Source organism: Myotis davidii, unplaced genomic scaffold (genome assembly GCF_000327345.1).
Source record: "Myotis davidii unplaced genomic scaffold, ASM32734v1 scaffold992, whole genome shotgun sequence".
In the NCBI taxonomy this organism is placed as follows: Eukaryota; Metazoa; Chordata; class Mammalia; order Chiroptera; family Vespertilionidae; genus Myotis; species Myotis davidii.
Window position 1 is genome coordinate 355,565 of NW_006283543.1, and position 5,829 is coordinate 361,393.

The 5,829-nt window shown below is 45.5% G+C and overlaps 1 protein-coding gene across 4 annotated transcripts in view; it reads left to right on the forward strand.

The window, feature by feature from the left end:
• EDC3 (enhancer of mRNA decapping 3) overlaps nt 1–5,829 on the forward strand; it is a 125,732-nt gene that overhangs the window by 39,205 nt on the left and 80,698 nt on the right. The window lies entirely within an intron of this gene.

Here is a 5,829-nt window from a genome sequence, read left to right on the forward strand (position 1 = left end):
TTATTGTTTTTTTACAGAGAGGAAGGGAGAGGGATAGAGAGTTAGAAACATCGAGAGAGAGAAACATCATTGATCAACTGCCTCCTGCACACCTCCTACTGGGGATGTGCCCGCAACCAAGGTACATGCCCTTGACCGAATCGAACCTGGGACCTTTCAGTCCGCAGGCCGATGCTCTATCCACTGAGCCAAACCAGTTAGGGCTAATTTGTACTTCTTAATCCATTACTTCATCTTTTTCATCCAATCTACCCCCAGTTCAGATTATAACATAATTAAAATCATACAGTATGTAGATTTTTTAGACTGTCTTTTTTTGTTGTTGTTAATCCTTACCCAAGGATATTTTTCCATTGATTTTTAGAGAGAGTGGAAGGGAGGGGGAGAGACAGAGAGAAACATCGATGTGAAGGAGACACATCGATTAGTTGCCTCCCACACATGCTCTGACCAGGGCTTTGGATTGAGCCTACAACCAAGGTACTTGTCCTTGAACATAACTGAACTCGAGACCCTTCAGTCTGTGGGCCGATGCTCTATCCACTGAGCCAAACCAGCGAGGGCCAGACTGTCTTCTTTCACTTAACAGTATGTATTTAAGAGTCTTCCATGTCCTTTTGTGCCTTGATAGCTCATTTTCTTTTATTGTTGAACAACATTTTGTTGTATAGATGTTTGTTTACTCATTTACCTATTGAAGGATGTCTTGGTTGCTTTCAGCTTTTGGTGATTATGAATAAAGCTGCCATAAACATTTGTGTGCAGGTTTTCTGTGGATACTAGAGGCCTGGTACACAAAATTCATGCACGGGGGTGAGGGGGCATCCTCAGCCTGGCCTGCCCCCTCTCCAATCCAGGACCCCTCAGGGGATGTCCGACTACCTCTCCCAATCCAAGACCGCTGGCTCCTAAACGCTGCCTGTCTGCCTGATTGCTCCTAACCTCACTGCCTGCCTGCCTGATCGCCCCTAACCACCTCTGCCTGCCTGATCACCTCTAACCACCTCTGCCTGCCCTGCCTGATCGCCCCTAATAGCTCCCCTTATGGCCTGATTGCCCCTAACTGCCTCTGCCTCCCCCCGCACCCGGGACCCAGGATTCCCTCTGCCCGGTTGCAGGCACCTGGGACCTGGGCTTCCCTCCCTCTGGCTGGCTGCAGGCACCCAGGACCCAGGCCCGTTTCGCCTGGACCGGCCGCAGCTGCAGGGGACCGTGGCGGGCAGCTTCGCCTGGGCCGCAAGCGCTGGCACCTGGGACCACGGGATGGGTGGCTTGTCCCTCTCCCAGGCCGCAGGCACTGGCACCCGAGACCAGTGGGTGGGCAGCTTGTCCCTCTCTCAAGCCACAGGTGCAGCTGCTGACACCCAGGACCACGGGTGGGCAGCTTGTCCCTCTCCCAGACCGCAGGCGCAGCCGCTGGCGCCCAGGACTACTGGGCATGTGGCTTGTCCCTCTCCCGGGCTGGTCCCCATTCCTCTCTCATGAGCTCATTTGTGCCTAGCTGATCCCTATTCTTCTCTCCCCAGTGTTGAGTGTCTGAGCCATTACGGTGTGAGGACATGATGACCATTTGCATATTTGCTCTTTATTATATAGATTAAGTTTTCAGATAAATTACATAAATACCTAGAAGTGTGATTGTTGGTTGTTGGTAAGACTCAGTTTTTTCTATTTTTGTTTAATACTAACCATCATAGCAACTTCCTTTGAGGACTGCAGTTTACTTCAAAACAAGTAATTTATTTGATCTTTAACAATTTACTTTGCTATGTTAAAAAGTGCAGTTACCTTAAAAAGTGATGCTGTTTCTGCTTTTACCGTTGGGTCCATTCCCTTTTCCTAGATTAACTGCATGTAAATAAAGAGATCATGGACAGAAAAATGTTCTCTTTCAGAGAACTTTTTTTGAATACAGATTGCGTGGGAAATGTCTATGGCCTGGGAATTTGATCATGAAATGTGGCTCAGGATTGGTTTGTGATAGAAGATAGAATTATATCTATTTATCTGTTCAGTGGCCCTGTAAGATGAGTAGAAAGGTATACCAGAGATTGACTTACTTGGCATTTATTTAGCATGGTAAGGATTCCAAGGAAGTAGATTGGTTTCTTCCCACCACAATTGTAATGCAGATTATCAGTATTTTCCTCATTTAGATTTAGATTTCTTGGTAGAAATCTATAAATAGAATTCCTTCTGATATATGTACAGATAAGGATATTGAGACTAGTAGATTGATAAAACTATTGGAATATAGTAATTCCAATTCTGGCTTATAAGTGTTCTTTCAAGGTTAGTAATGAATTCTTAAGGGATTACCTAATCCAACATTGATGAGAGAGTTAATATAAACAGATTTCAATCTCTTTCGGTGGGGGACAGTTATAAAGAACTAGTGGCCTGGTGCACAGATTCATGCACATTAAAAGGAAATTAATTAGAAGAAAGATTCATGTGGGAATTATATTACTGCAAAAAACTACATGTCATAATAGTATATGTAATATCCTATCTAATAAAAGAGAAACATGGTAATTAGCCGTACCTCCACTACCCTTCCTATTGGCTAATCAGGGCAATATGCAAATTAACTGCCAGCCAAGATGGCGGCCAGCAGCCAGGCAGCTTGAAGTGAACATGAGGCTGGCTTGCTTCAGTGACGGACGCTTGCAACGTTCCCCGCCTGCTGCTGCCGGCCTCTTAATATCCTATCTAATAAAAGAGAAACATGGTAATTAGCCGTACCTCCACTACCCTTCCTATTGGCTAATCAGGGCAATATGCAAATTAACTGCCAGCCAAGATGGCGGCCAGCAGCCAGGCAGCTTGAAGTGAACATGAGGCTGGCTTGCTTCAGTGACGGACGCTTGCAACGTTCCCCGCCTGCTGCTGCCGGCCTCTGAGCTTGCAGTTTGAAAAACATGTTGCAATTATAAAACCTAAACAAACCCCCCGCGGCTCTGTGTATGACAGGTAGGCGCCCCAACCCCCTGATTGGCCCTGCTCTGTGTGTGACAGGGTAGAGCCATAACCTCCCCATCGGCCCTGCCCTGAGTGTGACAGTGGCGGCGCCCCAACCTCCTGATCCGCCGTGCTCTGTGTGTAACGGGGTGGTGCCCCAACTCTCCTATCGACCCTACTCTGTGAGTGACAGAGGGGAGCTCCTCATCGTCCCTGCTCTGTGCGTGACACGGGGGAGCTCCCCAACCCCCTGATGGGCGCTGTTTTGTGCGTGACAGGAGGGAGCTCCCCAACCCCCTGATTGACCCTGCTCTGTGCGTGACAGGGTACGGAGCCCGAACCCCCCTGATGGGCCCTGCTCTGTGAGTGACAGGGGGCAGCGCCCCAACCCCCTGATTAGACCTGCTCTGTGCGTGACAGGGGGTGGCGCCGCAACCTCCCCATCGACCCTGCCTTGAGTGTGACGGGCAGTGCCCCAACCCCCCAATCGGCCCTACCCTGAGCGTGACTGAGGGTGGCATCGCAACCTCCCAATCCGCCCTGCCCTGTGCATGATGGGGCAGTGCCCCAACTCCCCAATCGGCCCTGCTCCTAGCCTGACCAGGGGCTGAACCTAGGGATTTGGCCTGCCCTCTGCCACCCGGGAGCAGGCCTAAGCCAGCAGGGCGTTATCTCCCGAGGGGTCCCAGACTGCGAGAGGGCACAGGGCGGGCTGAGGGACCCCCCTCCTACCCCCCCGAGTGCACAAATTTTTGTGCACCGGGCCTCTAGTAGTATCATAAAATAAAATACAAAATATTTTAATATCGCTATTCACCATTTTTCTATAATAAAATTGTCAGATGAAAGCAAATTAGTAAAATATATATGAAAATAATTTATAAATTGATTAAAAAATAAACAACATAAAAACAATAGACATGATATCAAAATAACAAAAATGATATAAAAACATTGATAAAAACAATAAACTGATTAATAAACCAACATGATATAACAACAAAGACATGATATAAAAATAACAAAAACATAAAAACAACATTGATAAAAACAATGATTGATAAATTGATTAGTAAACCAACAACAACATAATATAACAACAAAGACATGATATAAAAATAAAAAAATAAGAACATTGATAAATTGATCAAACTTATCTAATATCTCCCTATACACCACATTAAGAGTAAAAACACTTTCAGAGTGCTTGACTAACGTCACATGCTCTTCGAATTCGAGAGAAAGCAACATATAACTGATCATGTTGGAAAACGGGTTCAGGTAGGAATATTCCTACTCTGTCTAGAGTTTGTCCTTGTGATTTATTAATAGTCATCGCAAATGCTGGCATCACGGGAAACTGTTGTCAAATTACTTTAAATGGGAGGCCAGTGTCAGATGAGGACAAATCAATTTTTAGAATCAGAACAACCTCTCCTTCTGCAGGTGCTGTTAATACATCAGCTTCGATTATGTTAGCTCGCAATCTTTTGATAATAAATCTAGTACCATTATAACCATCCCATTTACTATTCAGATTTCTCAGTAGCGTGATGATGGGAAAATTTTCTTTTTCAGCATCATCTGTTGAGTCAATGGACTCATCACTCAAATATGTGTGAAAATCTCCATCGAGTATATCCAAAATTTCTTCATTTAATTTATGAACGTGCTCATTTTTAGGACAAAGAATTGCACGTTTAGATATATTTTTAATATTATCTATAGATATTGTATTTCCAAAGGTAGCTTCAATAATAGACCCGTTACAAATCATTTCATGGGGGATTTCAATAATACCCATTCCTAAATGGAAACTGCTATCAAGTTTGTCATCTCCAAGTTTTACTAACCATTCACTATAAGCAGAATCCTCTGATCTCATATTTGTTTTCAGAGACAGCTGTCTGAAACATCCCCAGACAATGCAGTACTTTAAACCTGTTTGTACTATAGCTGATCACAACACTGAGGCATTGTCGAAAATCCCCTCTGAGGAGGAGAACTTTCCCACCAAATGCAACATTCAAATTCATAATCTCTTAGTAGTCTATCTATGGCATTTATAGCATGACTGGATGCCACGGTGCATTCATCAATACTGAAAAGTTGGGCCTTTTTAATGGGTTTAGCAACTTCACTCTTTATATCAAACCTAGAAATTTAAGTTTCATTTCATGGAATTGGTAATTTATATTGGGAATGAAAGGTTCTTCCACCGAGAAGTAAATTTGCAGCAATTCCTATAGACGCTCTAGGTAAAAACAGTACCACCACGACCTTTAATATAATGTTTTAAAACTTTATAAAGATAGGTTTTTCCAGTATTGCCTGGGCCATCCAAGAAAAAGCATTTGGGGTGTACAGTTTGATCGTCGATGGCTGAAGTTATAGTCTAAAAGGCTGCCAACTGTTCAGCGTTCAGAGAATTGATCAATGTTTATTTTTAAACTAGAGGCCCAGTGCATGAAACTTGTGCACTGGAGGCGGGGGGTAGGGGGGAGAGGGTGGTGTCCCTTAGCCCAGCCTGCACCCTCTCCAATCTGAGACCCCTTGGGGGATGTCCAACTGCCCTGTGGGATTGGGCCTAAACCAGTAGTCAGACATCCCTCTCACAATCTGGGACTCCTTGCTCCCAACCACTTGCCTGCCTGCCTGCCTGATTGCTCCTAACCACTTCTGCCTGCCAATCTGATCACCCCCTAACCGTTCCCCTGCCCACCTGATCTATGCCTAACTGCCCCCTGCTGGCCCAGTCACCCCTAACTGCCCTCCCCTGCCACCCTGGTCACCCCCAACTGCCCCCCACTGCAGGACTGATTGCCCCCAACTGCCCTCTCCTGCTAGCCTGATCGCCTCCAACTGCCG